We start from the raw sequence: 20490 nt of genomic DNA, 5'->3' as shown, positions 1-20490 counted from the left end.
GATGAGTGGGGGGAAAAGGTAAAAATTACTGCAAAACTAGTAGCATAAAATAGAATTTCATTGTGGTCTAAACTCGGCACTTTCCTGATCTTTACTGAGACTGAACAATCTTAAGCCATGCTTCCACTTCTGTGAAACGCGTCTTTTGTGTACTTTTCTACTGGATTTTCTTTTTGCATTCATTTGTAGGATTTCATTATATATGTTCTAGGTATTAATCTGTAGCAGCTATGAGTTTTTATCTCCCAATTTGGACTTGTCTTTTTGCCATCTTTATGGTGACAGTTAATAAATAGAACTTAAAATTTTCAATATTGTTAAATTTATCAATCTTAATTTATTACTGCTTTTTGTTTCTTATTCAAGAAATCCTTCCTTACTCCAGAGTCACAGATGTTCTCATTCTCTTCCACTATCTTCTAATGTTTTAGTTTGGCTTTTTCAATTTAAGTCTTTAATCCATCCAAATTTTTATATAAAGTGCCAAGTAGAAAATAAATTTCATTTTTTAAAAATATGGCTGTCTAGTTGCCCCAACACAATTTATTCAGTACTCCTTCCTCCCACTGGTCATTTGCAATGCTGCCATAGTCCTATATTATTTCCATATATATGTAGGTCTGTTTCTTGCTTCTCTATTCCATTCCATTAGTCAGTTTAATTATTGCTATTAAATAATTATATTAAGTGTGAATGGATAAAATGTTCCAGTCCAAGAAAAATCCAACCATATGCTGCCTTTATATTCAAGGATGTAAGTACATTGAAAGTAATAAAACAAAAAAGATAGACCATGCAAAAAGTAACCATAAGAGAGACAGAGTGGCTATAGTTAATAAAAAGCAAAATAAACTCCAAGAAATATCACCAGAGACAAAGATACATGCTTTACAATGATAAAAGGGCCAGGAATATATAACAATTATAAATGTATATTCACTTAATGGCAACCCAAAATATGAGGCGAACTAAAAAAGAATAGAACATATTAAAAATTGTGTATTTATTCTTATACATTTAAACTTCAGTCACCTTCAAAGTGCTCTCCATTTAATGCACTACACCTATCAACACATTTTTTCCACTGCTCAAGACAGTTTTTGAACTCGATTTTGATGCCTTTTAATGCTTCTGCCATTTTTTGTTTCACCTCTTCCACATTGGCAAAACATTTCCCTTTGAAGACTTTTTTCATCCGGGGGAAAAAAAAGTCACTCAGGGCAAGATCAGGTGGATGGGGAGGGTGGGGCATGACAGACATGTCATTTTTGGTCAAAAACTGCTGAACACCCAGAGTAGTGTGGGCAGGTGTGTTTGTAAATTGCCCATCATGAAATTGACAAAGATGTTTAAAAGTCTTCCAAAAACATTCACTGAAGCAGAACACAGCCTCTCACAACAATGCCAGCTGGTACACTGATACAGATGGGTTCCTACAACACTCACCTAGCAAGGGAAACCTGTACTACAAAGGGCCTGCCCTCCATAAGATAATTCTGTTTTGGGAGGGTGTCCCTCCATATAAATGTATCAAAACATTAGCACAGGTGTTCAACATTGGAACTATTTTAAAAATTTCCTGTGGTGAGGTTCTAAAATCTGCAGCAATTCTAGCTACTCTCTTACTAGTTATTTATTCTTGCTGCTACAGAAAACAAAATTAATTGCTGGAAGCTGAAATCAAGCAAAGAAGGCAAAACTAATTTTTGTTATAAAAGTGAAAAATAACTTTTTAAAAAAATTATACTTTATTGATTATGCTATTACAGTTTTCCCAATTCTTCCCCTTTATCCCCCCTCCACCCTGTCCCCCAACTCTCCAGCATTCCTCCCACCTTAGTTCATGTCCATGGGTTGTACATGTAAGTTCGTTGAGTTCTGTTTCCTATACCATTTTTGCCCTCTCCCCATCTATTTAATGCCTACCAATTATGCTTCTTCTTCCCTGTACCTTTCCCCCATTCCTCCCCTCCCCACTGAAATCCCTCCATGTGATGTCCATTTCTCTGATTCTGTTCCTGTTCTAGTTGTTTGTTTAGTTTTTGTTTTCATTGTTTTTCTTTAATTTTTTTAGCTTTGTTGATAGTTGTGAGTTTGTTGTCATTTTGCTGTTTATATCTTTGATCTCCCTTTTCTTAGATAAGTCCTTTTAACATGTCAATATAATAATGGCTTGGTGATGATGAACTCCTTTAACTTGACCTTGTCTGGGAAGCACTTTATCTGCCCTTCCATTCTAAATGAGAGCTTTGTTGGATAGATAATCTTGGATGTAGGTCCTTGCCTTTCATGACGTTGAATACTTCTTCCCAACCCCTTCTTGCCTGCAAGGTTTCTTTTGAGAAATAAGCTGATAGCCTTATAGGAACTCCTTTGTAGGTAACTCTTTCCTTCCCTCTCTCTCGCTGCTTTTAAGATTGCCTCTTTGTCTTTAATTTTGAGTAACTTAATGATGATGTGCCTTGGTGTGTTCCTCTTTGGGTGCAACTTCTTTGGGACTCTCTGGGCTCCCTGGACTTCCTGGAAGTCTATTTCTTTCACCAGATTGGGGAAGTTTTCCTTCATTATTTGTTCAAATAAGTTTTCAATTTCTTGCTCTTCCTCTTCTCCTTCTAGCACCCCGAATAATTCAGATATTGGAATGTTTCAGGTTGTCCCAGAGGTTCCTCAGCCTCTCTTCATTTTTTTGGATTCTTGTTTCTTTGTTCTGATCCAGTTGGATGTTTATTTCTTCCTTTTGTTCCAAATTGTTGCTTTCAACTGCCACAGTCCACAACCACCTCTGAATCTCAGTATTCCCTTAAGTCAGCCCCTCCCGTGCAGCCTGCCACCACACTGCAGCCGCCTCCCCCCCTCCCCCGCCCCCAGTCTGCTGCCTCACCAGTTTCTCTCCGTTTGCCACCTTACAGGTCTGGTTGTTCTCTTTGACTGTTTCTTTAATTCTGTGGTTGTCAGAGTTCCATGCAGTTCAATTTTCTGGCACTTCTTGTTGTTTATTGATTTTAGATTGTTGTTTTTCTCCTTGTGGTTGTGCGAGGAAGCGAAGGGTTTCTACCTACACCTCCATCTTGGCCAGAACTCAGAAAATAACCTTTCTGAAACAACTAGATTATCACTAAAAGAGGCCCCAGAAGTTACCATATCCCAATTATTTCTCATATTTTTAGATAAAATAACCTGCTCTGGTTGTAAGGCTAGGAAAAAAACCCCAACAACTTTGCTGTTACAGTATCTTCTTTCAGTGGTAAGATCTTTTACCATAGTATTAAATGGAAGGGTTCTAACTATCAAAACAGGGAAAGCCACCATTTCTGTAAGCAGAAAGTATTTTCCACTTTCTTAAATCATGTATATCATGAAGATGAGGATACAATGATGATAAGTTCCTAGTCCATGGAGGAAAGGAGAGGTGGCAATAAGGAGTCCCCAAATAAGCATGCCTTTAGAGATTGGGAATTGAGACACACTCAGAAGAGCACAATGTTTATCTGGCTGGGAGGTTTACCCAGTATGGCTTTGAGAGCTACAGATATTAAGATTTCTCAAACATTAAACCAAAACCTAACATAGGATCAAGGCTATTTAGATTTTTAAAAAGTTAAAAAATGCACTAAAGATTAGACTTGTTATCTTCAGAGCAGTATAACATGATGGTTAAGAGCACAAATTCTGGAGTTGGAGTACCTAGATTAAAATCCGTACCTAGATTACAGTTCCGTCACTTACTAGGGGTGTTCACCTGGGCAAGCCACTTAACCTGTCTAAACTTCTGTCTCAGTCCTTCTTTTACAACACTCTGTGAGGATTAAATCAGATAGTAAAGCAGCAAGACAGCACATGGCTAAAAACATGGCTTGGGAGTCAAGCTCCCTGATTTGAACACTTGGCTCTGCTACCTACTAGTTGTCAAAGACTTGACCTTGGGCAAATCACTTAACTTCTATGCCTCAGGTTAAGAAGAATAGGTTAACTTCTATGCACTTGTTAAAGAAGGATAGTAATATTTTCTGCCTCATAGGGCTATTAAAATTAATGTCTTATTATACATAAAGTGCTTAAAAACAGTGGAGCACATAATAAGTGAAGCAGTAGCCTCTTGAAATGTACTTGTATCCCTGGCTAGTAGCTTAGCTGGTTGGAGCATCATCCCGATATATCAAGGTTGTGGCTTCCATCCTTGGTCAGGGCACATACAGGAATCAACCAATGAGTGTATGAATAAGTGGAAGAACAAATTGATGTCTCTCTCTCTAAAGTCAACTTTAAAAGATGTATTTTGCAAATAGTGTCAATAAATGTTAACTATCATTATTAAACAAAAGGTACTATGCACACCAGACTGTTAATTCTAAATGTAGTTATATAGTTTTTAAAGAGAATCCTTGGGTGTTCAAAGTAGGAAAAGGAGAGCTGCCCTGCCCTGGCCAGTGTGGCTCAGTTGGTTGGAGCATTGTCCCATAAACTGAAGGTAATGAGTTTGATTCCCAGACAGAGCACATGACTAGGCTGTGGGTTTGCTCCCAAATTGGGATGTTTCTCTCTCACATCAACATTTCTCACTCTGTCTCTAAAATCAATAAGCATGTGTTCAGGTGAGGATAAAAAAATAAAAGGATAGCTGTCCCTTGTTTTATAAGTAACATTTTTTCACATGTTACTTCCACTCCTCTTAGAATGTTCAAATCCCATGGTTATTTTGTAGTTTAGATTATACCTCAACATTTCCTTGAAGCTTTCACTAAAAATATTTCAATTTTTAATCTTCTGCCATACTAGCCTCACAGTAGATATTTAATAACTATTTTGTTAATTAATTGGGTAACTGAGGCATCCACATCCAGTTTTCAGGGAGGCAAGAGGAGAGACAGGAAGCCAGAATGAACCAAACTTGGTAATAAAATTAAAGGCTGCTCAAAACGGAGACACAACTATCACAAAAGATCAGTTAGAAGTGAAATGAGTATGTGTGTATACATATACTTAAATATATTTTATAATATGAAGAATACTCAAAGAAATAAAATACAACTTCAGTTTTGGGTAGAGTTTGAACAAATGTGAAAAATAAAATATTTATATAATTTAACACTTTAGCAAATTCAGGATGAGAGAGAAAGGTGCCAAAGGTCATATACACCTACAGAGTGAAAATGAGTGGGTTCACTTTGGGTAATATGGACAAGTCTTCCAATTCACGGACATAAGATGTATTTCCATTTATTTGTCTTCTATTTCTTTCATCAGTGTTTTATAGTTTTCAGTATACAAGTCTTTCACCTACTTTTCCTCCTAAGTATTTTATTTTTTTGGTGCTATTGTAAAATGCGATATCATTTTCTTTTTATATAATTCACTGTTAGTGTATAGAAATGCAACTAATTTTTATGTTGTTTGTATCCTGCAACTTTACTTATTTTAACAGTTTTTTGTTTATTTGTTTTACGGAGTCTTTAGGACTTTCTATATATGAGATTGAAAGAGCATGGGGACTTGGGTCCAGGGCTGAAGGAATGCCAGATGGCCAAAAAGAACACCAGATAAGCTAAATGCGGGGAAAAAAGTCACCACCTAAGTTCCTCCTTGCCCAAGAAAACAGAGTAGCCTTCTTTACTTTCCTTCTGACCCCTTACTTCTTTGCAGATGTTAAAACCACAGTTCCACATGTACAGCTGCTCAAGGTTTGATGGCTATATGACCTTCTTGGGGTGATGGTAGGGAACAGTCTTCCATCTTGGTCCTCACAAGGCAGATGGGAAGATAGTTGCTAAGCAACCCAACAGGAAGAAGTAGCTCCACTCTGACACAGGAAATTCCACAAGCCTGCCTTTTTCTTTTTTCTTTTCTTTTCTTTTCAAAATTTTATTTTTTAGAGAAGGGAAGGGAATGAGAGAGAGAGGGAGAGAAACATCAATATCTGTTTGCCTTTCATGTGCCCCCTACTGGGGACTTGACCCAAAACCCAGGCATGTGCCCTGACTGGGAATCTAACCAGTGACCCTTTGGTTCTCAGGCCAGCACTCAATCCACTGAACCACACCAGCCAGGGCAAGCCTACCTTTTGCAAAAAGCCCGCCATTTCACACAAGGCTGCTGTGTCCCCAGCTTATAAAAGCAGCCAAGCAGAGCCAGCCTGGTGTCAGTTTGGAGGATCTTCCTCTGTGCTGCCTCCATCGTGCTCAACATAAGTTTTAATAAAATTTGTCCAGAATTTTCTCTGGCAGCTCCTGTTAATGTCTATCTTAGGGAACCAAAGGACCCCAAATGCCAATAAGAAGCTCATGTTGTCTACAAACTGGGACAATTTTACTTTTTCCTTAACAATTTGGATGCCTTTAAAAATTATTTTTCTTGACTAACTGATCTGGCTAGGAGGTATCCCAATACTCTGTTGAAAAGAAATGGCAAGAGTGGGCATATTTGCCTTGTTCCTGATCATCAGTTTTTCCCCTTTGAGTATGTTATTAGCTTTGGGCTTGTCATATTGATATAGCGATCCAATCAGATCACTGGGGAAGAATAGGGAGGGGCCACAGGAGAAGGCAATGGTAAACCTTCTAGGACACGGTAGGCTGAGAAGCTGAATGCCTCCAGAGTGCAAGGAATTATGGGCTAGATTTGAAGAGAAGGGCTCTTGGGCTCTCGGACTCTCTTTGTCAGGGATGCCTGGATGATCGTGCTTCAGCTGCCTGCATTTCCCAATGGACGGTATTTTGAATGGGGAGGAACTCTGGGCACCCCCGAGGATCGAGCTACCCTGGCAGAGGGTGGCAGGTTTATGCTTTGAGTGTTCTAGTGGGAATAGGTAGGCTCTGACGCAGAAGCCTGCCATTCTTCCAATATTGTGTAGCTTTTTAATTTTGTTGTTTATCTAACCCTATAGAAATAAGATAATTAAAACCAACAGGTGGAATGACAGGAGAACTCAGGTGTTAAAGAGTTTAGCCTTAACTGATAGGCTTAAGTGACTAATTCATGTGGAAAGCTGTTATTCCAAAATTTGCCTCTGGAATTTTGCCTAGAGGGTGGCAGCGAGCAGCAGGACCCCAATTGCTGTTCAGTAACAATATATCGCCTTTATTGTACAGTCATGTGCCACAAAATAATATTTCGGTCAACAACAGACTGCATATATTACAGTGGTCCCATAAGATTATAATGAAGCTGAAAAATTCTTATCACCTAGTAACCATCCTTTGGTTTTTCAACCATAGCGCAAAGGTTGCAAAAATCAACAAGATAGTGGTTGAAATGGCAAACAACTTCAACCTAGGTGTGGATGGGGATGACATGGAAGAGCTCCTAGAGGTGGTTCTCGAGGGACTCATGAGAAGTTGTCCAAACAGAAACAGAAACACATTGCTAAAAAGATGCAAGAAGAAAGGAAACTACAGAAGGAAGAATTTCCTGAAAATTCACAGTGAAATGTTTAGCAGAACTTTTACAGACTTCAACAAGCCCCCTAAAAAGTTTAAAAACAGGGACCCCCAACACCCCAAAACAGGGACCCAACATTCAAAACAGTTTTTGAATAGTAGAGAAGAATGTTTATGGTATAGTATTGCTTTATCAGCAAATCTGTGATGAAAAAAGAGAAAAGCTAACCACTATGGATGTATTTCTGAAAAAAGTGACATTTCCTCAAGGGCAGGTCCTTTAGGAGGTGTTCCAGAAGAAGGCATGTTATCATAGGAGATAATTCTCCATGCACATTATTGCCCTTGAAGATCTTGCAGCGGAACAAGATATGGAGATGGGAGACGGTGACACTGGTGATCCTGACTCTGTGAAGGCCAATGCTAATGTCTGTTTGTCATACTAAGATTTCCAGGTTAAAAAAGAGTCAAAGTTTAAAAAAAAGTTAAAAAGTTTTTGTGGTAAAGTAAAAAGTTACAGCATGCTAAGTGGCTGAAGAAAGAAAAAAAATTTAAAAATAAATTTAGGGTAACCTAAGCATACAGTAGTGTGCAATAAGGTCGTAGGCCTACACGTTCACTCACCACTCAATCACTGGCTCACCAGAGCAACTTTTAGTCCCACAAGCTCTATTCATGATAAGTGCCCTATACAGGTAGTACCATTTAAAATCTTTTATTCTGTATTTTTATTGTATCTTTTCTATGTTTAGTCTTCCACTCAGTATTCCTATTAACACAACCAACTGTATGTGCATCCATCTAGGTCCACTTGTGTTATTCCCACACATCTAACCTCTGGAGGGAGGGCGGGGGCAGGGGAGCCAACAGGAACCTGAAACTTTGGCGAATGCTTTTGCCTGAATTTTCAAAAATGCTGTTTCTAATCCAGTATCTTCTGCTAATATCAATAAAACATTAACAGGCTAGTTTGCTAACTTGAAAGCTGGATAAAATCTCAGACTTTTCATAGTTCCTGACAGATATCATTTACTCAATTGAAGATACACATAAACCATAACCAAGCAATTCTACTCCTAAATTGATACCTAGAAGAAATGCATGCAGCCCTGGCTGGCATAGCTCAGTGGATTGAGCGCGGGCTGTGAACCAAAGTGTCGCAGGTTCGATTCCCAGTCAGGGTACATACCTGGGTTGCAGGCCATGACCCCCAGCAACCGCACATTGATGTTTCTCTCTCTCTCTCTTTCTCCCTCCCTTCCCTCTCTAAAAATAAATAAAATCTTTAAAAAAAAATGCATGCAATGTATACTAGGAGACTTGTACAAGAATGTCTATTACAACATTCTTTTTTTACTTTATTCTTCATTCTTTTGTTTAAATTTTCTTTTTAATCCTACCTTTCGAGGATAGAATGATCCAGGTGGTAATGAAATAGAGCTGGCAGCATTAGTATGAACCCATTGTTAGCCTGATATAGATACAGATAAATACATAAAGAACTACTACTACTTACAGAACATACAGAACTATTACAGATATGTGTGTAAACAGGGATTACTATGCACAAGTATACATGCATTTATTTCTTTGCTTTGTCAGTTGAAAGGAGCCTAAAAGAAATGATACTCTAGCTGGACTTCGGTTTCTAATACCCTTGCCCAATAAAAGTAACCTTTGGAGAAATAGTTGATTCCAGAATGGGGACAGGAAATATACAAGATGAGCCTAGAGCAATTTGTAGTGCCAGAAAGTTAAGGAAGTGATTAAAAACAAAACAAACAAACAAACAAAAAAAAACCCTGCACTGAGAGTGGAATGTTAAAAGAGTGGAGGAGCCCTGGCTAGCATGGCTCAGTTGCTTGGAGCACCATGCCCTTAGCCAAGGGCTGCAGATTCAGTCCCTGGAAAGGGTGAGAGTGTGGGAGGCAACCAATTGATGTCTCTCTCTCATATCGATGTTTCTTTTCCTCTCTCTCTCCCTCCCTTCCTCTCTCCCTGAAAGCAATGAAAAAAATGTACTCAGATGAGGATTAAAAAAAAAAAAAAGTGGAGGAATCAACTGAAAGAGATCCCAATGGCCAAGGCTGGACCAAACTGAGCAACAAAATAAAATACTATTACCTTATAACTCAAAGTATAAAATAAATATCCATAAGTCCATACTGATTAAATTAATAAATGGGAGCACGAGGTAAATCTGACATACTCAATGAACCACTGGAGAAGCCAGACAAACTGGCTCAGCCAGGTGGTCAAAGTTGACATCCCCATTCATAAATATGTTTATAGTATGTACCCTTGATATGATATATTCTCCCTTTCAATAACCCATAACCCCAGTCCTGTCTTGAGAAAAACACCAAACAAATTCCAGTAGTGGGGCATCCTACAAAATATCTAACCAGCATTCCTCAAAACTGTCAAAGTCATTAAAAACAAATAAGGTCTGAGAAAATGCCACAGTCAAGAGGAACCTAGAAAAACATTGTAACTACTGGTATACTAGTTGGAATTCTGGAACAGAAAAAAAAGGACCTTAGGCAAAAAAACCAAAAACACAAAACTAAGGAAATCTGAATAAACTATGGACTTTGGTTAATAATAATGTAATAATATTACATTATTCATTGTAACAAAGGTACCATACTAATGTAACCTGTTATTTAATATGGAAAACTAGTTACAGAGTATATGAGAATACACTGTACTATTTCCTCATTTTTCCTACAAATCTAAACTGTTCTAAAAAATAAAGTCTATTAAAAAGTCCCACCTCTCCTTCAAGACCTGTTAGAAATCCTGCCTCCTGCAAGAAACTATCCCTGGTCCCCTCAAACTAAGTAAGACCTGGCCTCCTCAGAATCCACCTTACAACACCTCTGTTGAGCACTTCCCATACTGCAGCTAACAAAATTATTTTAAAACATACTTCATTTCCCTTAATTCATAAGTTTCTAATGTCAACCAAATTTATAGTCTCCATGTTACTCAACACAAAATTAGGTCGAAGCAATATTTAGAAACAAACTCATCCAAATGAAAGTCACTTTCAGTGATAGTGAGTTAGTATCTCCTAAGGCGGTTTCATGCTCCTTTGGAACAACTCTGATAATTAGAAAAGTTCTTCCTGCTGGGTTGAAATCAGCTGCTCTATACTCTCCTCATTTATTGCATGAATGAATGAATGAATGACAATTTAACTAGTTCTAAGAGGAAGGACACCCGTTTTATCTAATGCTGTATCTCCAACACCTGGCACACGATCACCATTCAACAATATTTGTTTCTTAATATTGTGCTGGGGGAAGGGCTGTGACTAAATAAAATTTAGTATACTGTCTAGCGGAAGAAAATCCACCTGAAAATACACTCCCACAATATATACTGATTTAAATCTTTACATTCTTACACGTAGGTTTTATAAATAATCTTAACTAATTTAACTAAACTAAGGTTAAGTGATACGTTGCATTTATAACGAGAAAGGAACGGGGATCAGTAGATCCCCAAGAGTGTACTGTTAAAGACTACGCGTGAATCAGAAAATCAGGGCTGAGGCAGCACGGCTCCCTCCCTAAATCCGGGGAACAGCTCCTGCGGGACGCGCTCCCCAGAGCCACGTGACTGTGGACACGCCCCTTCTCTAGTCCACCGCCGCCGCTGTCTCGTCAGAAAACAGAAAGCTTCGGCCTGACGGCTTTCGCCAGTTCCAAAGCCCTAGTATTCTGGGCTTTCGTTGTTATGGGTTGGTTTGTTTTTCCCAAGTTTTCAAATTTAAATAAATGCAATAATGCAAAATAATCTTTGTAAGCCCTCCTTCCCTCCATCCACAATCTCCTCAGTTCTCAAATGTGAGAGGTTGGCCTACAAAGATTTTCATGGCCCCTTCCATTCTTTACTTTTTAAGATTTCTTTTTCTAGAGGGTGGAGGAGGCAAGAGATTACAAACAACCCCTATATTACATAAAATTTAAAATCACTGGGTATATGACCAGGCTTCTTAAAAGAAGTAGGTCTACAACCCTAGAAACAGGTCTTGAGAAGAAAGAAAGGTCCTCTCTCACTCCACCCGAGCCCTGAGGAAAAGATTCAATCTTGGCAAGTCAGAAAGGAAACACATCTCCAGAAGCACAAAGAATAAAGAACGGAAAGTGCCCGGACCTCAGAAGCCTCACTCAGGTCCAAGGCTACAAATGTACCCGATCAGCAGGTCCTTGGGGCCAGCTACACGGCTTCCAAGCTTCCAGAACCTTCCCTTACAGCAAGAAGCACTGCTGGCGGAGCTGAGAGGCCCAAGTGTTTTCCCTGGCCGCTCTCGTCCAAGGAGCACCTTCTCCACGCCCTAGGCTTCTGCGCAGCCGCAGATGCAGCCACCGTGGCCCACTCACGCCGTGCCGCATGTTTTTTACACTTCATGCCGTAAATTTGCATGAACTGTTAAGTGGTTCGAAAAGCAGAGTTTTGGGTGGGAGGGTGGGGTGTGTGTGTGTGTGTGTGTGTGTAAGACTTAATTGCCTGGAATTGATTTTTCAGTTTTCGAAATTCTTGGCCTACATTTATAACAACATAAAACCAAAGTGTCCTTTGGTTTACCCAAATATTGAGAAAATAAAGACTAACATATTCATTACTGCTTATTAGTATAACATAGAGGCCTGTGTATTTGCAATTTGGGACTCCATTGTTGTCAGACCTGAAGCTCAGCAAGTTATTAGGCGCTGGTGTCTGCAATTGTAAACATTTAACAGGAAAGAAAAAGAAAATCCACCACTTGCCTGGAGCCTAATGGTTAGGGTACAAAACTGTTTATGTGTCTTACTTTATAAACATGTATTCCTGGGGTGGGGAGCAAAAAAGAAACAGTGCTCCAGGAAAAACCCTTTGCAGCACACTTGTAATATGGATTAATTAATTATTCCCTGGGATAATAATTTTGTAAATTTGGAGTTTGGTATAACTGATACTATTAAAATTAAGTGCATTCTTTTGCAGCCCCTGTTGGGTAGTTTGTTAAGGACAGTTCAGAGGAGACCTGGCTCCAGCCACACCTCAAGGAATTGACTCAATGACTGGTGAGGCCAGAAGTTTGGTGTTGCCAGAGGACCCTCCTTGGAAGTCTTCTCTGTTTCAGAGCAGGCTGATAGCAGAGGGGTAGAGGAGGCATCCAAGATTAGGTAGCAGAGGGTCTCAATGAGTAGAGTGTAAGACAGCATTCCTTCTCCACCCGTGACTACAAGGAGACTTAGCTGTGTTGACAGCAGAGACTACAGTTCTGGTAATGAAATGGGCAAGTGCAAAGAAGGATCCATTCTGGGGAGGGTAATGAAGTTTTGGGCAACTCACCAGAATAGGGAGGGAGAACAAAACTAACTTACTGAGAACCTACTTTATACCAGATACTTAAGATACACGATTCTATTAATCTTCTCCATAAATGCTGTTAAGTACATGTTGTCCTCATTTTAAAGATGAGAAACTGGGATTCAGAGAGATTAAGTTACTTGGCCAAGATAACATAGCTAGTGAGAAAAGAACTGGGATTCAAATCTAAGTCTGTCAGATGTCTAGGTCACATCCCTACCTGTACAGCTCCTCCTGCACACATGGATCCAGTTACAAGATTTGGATCACAGCACTTAGGGTCACATGAGTAGCAAAAATGACTTACAGAAATCCACAAATCATAGAAATAACATTGTTTTTTCCTTTTTAAAAATTTATCCTTCATTTATTCAATCCACAATTATTTAATTGTGTAGAAGAAAGAGCCTAGTATCTGGAGTCAAAAAGCCTGATATAAAAGCCATGATAAATGCCAAAAGGCTTTATATGGTATGTCCACCATTCAGTTAGGTACGTGACTACAGGTAAGTAACAACTCAGTTTTCTTATCCTAAAATAAGGATAATAATTGTACCAGTTCATAGGTCAATAAATGGAAGTCTTTTAAAATAATGTGTAAAACAAAAGTGCTCAATATTTACCTGCTATTGTTATTATTGAAATGTTTCTTTAATGTTACCTGTCAATTGTACTATTATCTGGCCAGTCCATTCATTCTTCCACTCTCCTAGATAACTGTTTCATACTTTCTCTTCAAATCTTCAGCATCATCTCTTCCTTATCCTCACTTTCAGCTGAAGCTCTTGCTTACTTTTTAAATGAGATAGAAATACCCAAAAATGAACTTCCACTGATGCTCACAAGCACATTTATCCATATACTACCATTTGTACCCACTGTTTGCTTTTTCTCCAATTATAGTAGATGAACTGTGCAGGCTCATATAAGGCCAACCTTCCAGGTGGAAACCTGATCCCACCTCTTCCTGTTTATTCAAGAATATAGTTCTAACAGTTCTCTCCTGTCTAACAACATGAATTTTCTCCTCTCCACTGATGATTCTTACAAGCAAATAAATATGTTGTTGTTTCTCCAATCTTAATATACCTTGATCCTGCTTCCCACTCCAGCTATCCCATTTATTTGCTCTATTTTACAGTAAAACTCAAAAGGATTGTCTACAATTTCTATTTCTAGTGCCTCTTCTCCCATTCTTTCTTAAACTTACTCCATTCAGGTTTTTTCATTATCACCACACCACAGAAATTGCTCTTGTCAAGGAGCAATTTCCTAAATCCAGCAGACAATTTTCAATACTAATTTTACTTGGTCAGTCAGCAGAATTTGTTGCTGGTCACTTCCTCATCTTGGAAACATTTCCTCCCCTTGGCTTTCCTATACTATGCTCTCATGGTTTTCCTCTGAACTCACTGGCCACTTCTCAACATCCCCTATTGTTTTTTCCCCAATACCAAACCTCTTGGGAGTGTCCCAAATGGAATTCCTGGGCCTCTTCTCTGGCTATGTTCACTCCCTTGGTCCTCATCAACTCATGGCTTTAAATGTAATCCATATGCTGATACATCCCAAATTTCCACCTCTAGCTTTAGCCTTTGCCCTGAACTCCAGATTGGTGTAAGCAACTGCTTATTTAATTTCCACTAACAGGCATTTCAAATTTCACATGTCCAAAACAACTTCTAATTTTCCCCTGTAAATTTGTACTACCCACAGACTTGCTCATCTCTGTTAATAACTCACATTTTTCCTGTTGTCAAATTTACATATTTTGCCTATCTCTGATATGCCCCATCTCATCTATCAGAAAATCTTGTTGCCTGTACCTTCAAAGTTTATCCAGAGCCTGACCACCTGCCTGGTCTAAACCACCATCAACTCTCACCTGGATTATTGCAATAGCCTCCTAACTGGTATCCCTGTTTATGTCTCGCCCACCTAGAGTCCTTTTTCAAGATGTGAACGAGGGTAATCCTGTTAAAATAGAAGTCAGAATTAAAGCTAAGTTCTTTATGATGACTTACAAGGACCCAACTGATCCAATTGCCCTATTACCTATCTAAACTCTTCTGCTACTATCTCCCTCATTTCCTATGTTCCAGCCACACTGGCCCCCTTGCTGTCTCATACATGCCAGGCATGCTCTTGCCATAGGGCTTTCTACTAGCTTTTCTGGCTAAAGTGCTCTCCTCCCAAATATATTTTAGTTCATTCTCTCTCAATCTTAGATCAACTATTGTCTTTCCAATAAAGCCCAGCTTGACTTCCTAATTTAAAATACTGGAACCACTCCTCATCCCTCTTAGCCTAGTTTTTTTTTTTTTTTTTAATAGCACTAATCACCTTCTAACATACTGATGCAGACACTGGCCCACAGTGTCTGAATCATTATGGATGAAATGAGACATTCACATGGACTACTGAGTCCGGTGGAGGAAAAGGGATAGCATGGCTTTTCTCTCAAGAGGAGCAAAAGCCTTGGCCCTTGCTGTGACCAGCCTTTATTGGGTTTCTCAGCACATTACATGATGGTCCTCCTTTACTATGCACAGGTTCACTTTGGGTGGTTACTTTTTACAGAAAACAAAGGAGCCAATGCTGCTAATCGTATCACAGAAGAGGGGTATTTGCAAATGAAAAGGCAAAAGTGGTTGAACTGGTTACACACATCCTTGGAAGGTTTAGCATGGATCTTAGGAAGTTACTTTGCAGTAAATATCCTTAATTCAGGGTGAGGGAGTTTAGCAAAAGCAAGACTCAAAGTGGCTGAGGCACATTGCAGGCCTGATTCCTCACAGGAGAACCTATCCGTGGGTGTGGGTCCTGTGCATCTCCGAGTGGGAGCTGGGCCCTATGCCTCTCTGAGTGGGAGCTGGGCCCATGCCACACAGAACAGTCTCCTACAATATACTATATAGTGTTTGTACTTCTAATTTTTATTGTTTATAGAGTTACTCCTTCCACTAGAGTATACGGAAATTCCACAAGAGCAGGGAATTTTGTCTGATGAATCTCTAGCACTTAGAATAATGTCTAGCACCTATTAACCACTAATAAATATAATCAAAGGTTGAAGTATCATTCAAGCTCACATATCACACTTCATTGAATAATAATATATCACACTTCAATGATTATTAGTAAGATAAATAGTAGGGAACTTCTGGCCAAGATGGAGGTGTAAGTAGATACACTTTGCCTCCTCGCACAACCAAAAGAATGACAACAACAAATTTAAGAGCAAAAAAGTAACCAGAACTGCCAGAAAATCGAACTGTGTGGAGGTCTGACAACCAAGGAGTTAAAGAAGAAACATTCATTCAGACTGGTAGGAGGGATGGAGACAGGCAACCAGGGGTGGCAAGACGGTGGCTGGAGGATTAAGTGGGTGAGGCAGTGGCTGGCAGACCGGGTGGTCCCACATTTGTGTGGGTAAACCAGGAGGAACAACTGTGGAGCGAGACAGACTGCCTAACCCATGGTTCTAGCACAGGGAAAGGGAAGCTTCAAAACTTCTAACTGCAAAAACCTGTCGGGGTGGCAGGAGAAACTCATAGCCTCACAGGAGAGTTTGCTAGAGAAACCCACAGGGTCCTAGAATGTACACAAAACCACCCACCTGGGAATCAGCACCAGAAGGGCCCAATTTGCTTGTGGGAACTAGGGGAAGTGACTGAAAGCTGGCCAAGAACTAAGCAAGTGGCACTGTTCCCTCTCTGACACCTCCCCCACATACAGCACCACAATGCAGCAATGTGGACTGCCCCGCCCTGGCGAATACCTAAGGCTCTGCCCCCTTACAACCTAACAGGCATGCCTGGACAAACAAATATGGCCCAAATGAAAGAACAGATCAAAGCTCCAAAAACAGAATCAAGCAATGAAGAGCTAGCCAACCTATCAGATGCAGAGGTCAAAGCACTGGTAATCAGAATGCTCTCAGAAATGGCTGAGTAGGGTCACAAAATAGAGGAAGAAGTGAAGGCTATGAAAAGTAAAATAAAGGAAAATGTACAGGGAACCAACAGTGAAGGGAAGGAAACTGGGACTCAAATCAATGATTTGGACCAGAAGGAAGAAGTAAACACTCAGCTAGAACACAGAATGTAGAAATAAGAATTCAAGAAAGTGAGGAGAGGCTCAGGAACCTCCAGAACAACTTTAAATGTTCCAACATCTGAATCATAGGGGCGCCAGGGGAAGAAGAGGAAGAGCAAGAAATTGAAAACTTACTTGAACAAATAATGAAGGAGAACTTCCCCAATCTGGCCAAGGAAATAGACTTCCAGGAAGTCCAGCAAGGTCAGAGAGTCCCAAAGAAGTTGAATCCAAGGAAGCACACACCAAGGGACATCATAATTCCATTACCCAAGATTAAAGAGAAGGAGAGAACCTTAAAAGCAGCAAGAGAAAAGGAGACAGTTACCTACAAAGGAGTTCCCAGAAAATTATCAGCTGATTTCATAAGAGAAATACTGCAGGCAAGAAGGAGCTGGAAAGAAGTATTCACAGTCATGAAAGGCAAGCCCTAAATCTAAGATTACTCTATCCAGCAAAGCTATCATTTAAAACGGAAGGGCAGATAAATTGCTTCCCAGATAAGGTCAGGTGAAAGGAGTTCATCATCACCAAGCCCTTATTATATGAAACATTAAAGGAACCTATCTAAGAAAAAGAAGATGATAAAAAATATGAACAGTAAAATGACAACATATTCACAACTATCAACAACTGAACCTAAAACAAAAACAAAGACAAACTAAGCAAACAACTACAATAGGAACAGGATCCCAGAAATGGAGATCACATGGAAGGTTATCAGCAGGGAGGGGGAGGGGGAGAATGGGGGAAAGGTACAGGGAATAAGAAGCATAATGGTAGGTGCAAACTAGATAGGTGACGGTTAAGAATAGTACAGGAAATGGAGAAGCCAAAGAACTTATATGTCTGACCCATGAACATGAACTAAGGAAGAGGGAATGCTGGTGGGAGGGGGATACAGAGGGGAGGGGAACAAAGCAGAAAAAATGAGACAACTGTAATAGCATAATCAATAAAATATATTTAAAAAATAATAGGAATGGGGTCTTATATTTTTTAAAAAAATTCTTAGCCTTATTACTTTAGGCATAAACTAATTTATTTCAAGCTTTGATCTTCTGGATATAATCTAACTAATTTGTCTGAATGATATTGGCTGGAAATAAATGTTTAACAGCTAACTTTGCTAACAAGTTTTCATTCAGGAGGCTTATTATGTATTACCATGATTCATTCACTACCAGGAAAAATAAGGCTGTTTGAATGTGCTTTTAAACGTGTCTATATGATTCAGGTTCACATATATTGAAACTGAATACACATATATCTGGCAATTCTGTAACAGCCCCACTTCCTGATTCACTACTCCTTAGAATTTCCACACAGAATTGAACACATTGAAATATGTTCAATTTACATTCTTGTTTAGCGTCAGGACATTCCTAATTCAGCAACTGTGAGAAAGTTATAATGAAAAATTAATTCCATAAATTATTGATTCCTGAATTGAAAATATAAACCTCAACTTGAAAGTATAGAATCAATAAAAATATATATTTTATAAACCTCGCAATGTCATATTTCCAAAATTTTTTGCAGAATGACAAGCTGTTACAAGACTGTACAAAGAATAGCTTAATGATTTTTGTGAGATGCTTTGGTTTCTTAAACAGCAACCAACCCCTTAATATATTCAGTGGATTAAATGCTTTCATAGAGCTACAATAATGAATGTACTTCAATATTTTCCCTTTTCAGTCAGTTAAAATGTTGAACAAGCATTTTCTTTTGAGGTTCTGTGGCATGTTTATTTTGTTATCTGCTTTATTACTGATGTCCTGACCGTGATGTTGTAACCTGTCAAAAGGAAATACAGAAGATGGTGGCATAGGTAAACATGGCTTGCCTCCTCATACAGCCACATAAAAATTACAACTAAACTATATAGAACAATCGTCATTCAGAATCACCAGAAAGTGAGCTGAATGGAAGTCCTAGAACTAGGGAAAAGAAGGAAAAACTACATCCAGACATGGAATAGGCTGGTCCCACACCCTCATGTGGTCGATAAAAATTGGGGAGGGGCATCTCAAGAGTGAGGGGTACCATTCTCACACCAGGCCTGCCAGGCTGGGGTTCCAGTGCCATGAAGATAAGTCTCCATTACTTGTGGTTGTAAAAACCAGTGGGGATTCAGGCTGTGGAAGACAAAAACTGCTAAGAGTCTCAGGCAGTTCCTCTTAAAGGGTATGCATACAGACTGTCTTGGACTCACTCCATCTGAGCTCTGTCACTCTGAGTTCCAATGTAGGGGCAGCAGGTTGAAAGGCATCAGAGACATATAGGGAGAAACTGAACTGTGCAGCATCAAGGCAAGAGTTTTCAGGGGTAGCATTCTTCCAGACAAAAGTACTGGTAGAGGCTATGTTCCTTTTCTGAGTACAAAGAGCCACAGAGCTGGTAGGTGGGTGCCATTATCTGAGACTCCATCAATCTGGCTCAGTTTGCCCCACTCTGGTGATCTCATGAGGCTCTGACCCTCCCAATTTTCTGGCCCACCCAGACTGTTACAGCAAATGGCTTAGCTTGGCCCATGCTTCACATTTTCCTAAATTCTCTCAAACAAATAGCATCTGGCCTCAGTGTTCCCTATGCCTATTGCTAAGTGGCCCCAGGCCCAGCACTACCAGCAAAACAGCTGGCCTTGATTTACAGATTGGATCCACTTGGGCACTTCTAAGCCCAACACAAGTTGCAGCCAAATACAGATTGTTGTGCAGCTTATTTGGGTGGCCCTGGACAGAACACAGGGTGGCTGACCTTGGCCTTCACCCCCTGGGAGGCCCCAGAGCCTGCTCACTGGATGGACAGCTACAGACCGTGTTGGAACACTACCACCTAACCACCTCCACAAGTGACACTTACTGTACCTAATTTATAAATTAAGCTTTATCAGTTATGTAGGTATGGGAAAAACCATAGTACATATAGTGTTCAGTATTATCCGTGGCTTCAGACACCCACTGGGGAATCTTGGAACATATCCCCTGTGGATTACTGTACCACTCAGCACTTTTATTTATGTCTCATTGGTCAGAATCTAGTCACATGCTTACAACTATCTGCAAGAAGGGTAGGGTAATATAGTCTTTACTCCAAGTAGCCAATGGCCCAGCTATAAAATTCAGAGTTATATTTGGAAGGAAAAGGAGGATAATTACTAGGTTAGGCTATTAGTAGTTGTACCAGTCAGGGTTTTTTCAGAGAACCCTAGAAGGGTTATATATTGGATTGTGAAGACTGGAAAGTCTGAAATTTGTAGGGCAGCCTGTTGATACTTGGGCAGGTGTTGATACTTCAGTCTTGAGGCAGAATATTTTCTTCTCTGGGAAGCCTCAGTTTGTATTCTTAAGGCCTTCAACTGACTGAATGAGGCCTACTCAGTTTATCAAGGATAATCTCCTTTACTTAAAGTCAAGTGATTGGAGAGGCTAAATACCTCTATAAAATACCTTCACAGCAACTCCTAGATTACTGTTTGATTAAATCACTAGGTAGTGTGTCCTAGCCAATTTGACACATAAGACTATTACAGCAGTCTTTATCATAAATAGATTATACTGCATATATGCATTTATACCTAATTCCTTCACTTTATTGTGAGCATACCCCAAATCATATTCTAGCAGACATGATGTATTTATTAAGGTGG

General features: G+C 39.6%; 1 protein-coding gene across 2 annotated transcripts in view; it reads right to left on the bottom strand.

The window, feature by feature from the left end:
- Positions 1–20490, bottom strand: part of BTBD8 (BTB domain containing 8) — a 133379-nt gene that overhangs the window by 12196 nt on the left and 100693 nt on the right. The window lies entirely within an intron of this gene.

Source organism: Phyllostomus discolor, chromosome 5, assembly GCF_004126475.2.
Source record: "Phyllostomus discolor isolate MPI-MPIP mPhyDis1 chromosome 5, mPhyDis1.pri.v3, whole genome shotgun sequence".
NCBI lineage: Eukaryota > Metazoa > Chordata > Mammalia > Chiroptera > Phyllostomidae > Phyllostomus > Phyllostomus discolor.
The sequence above is the reverse complement of the archived record's forward strand: the minus strand, read 5'-3'. Positions and strand labels throughout refer to the sequence as shown.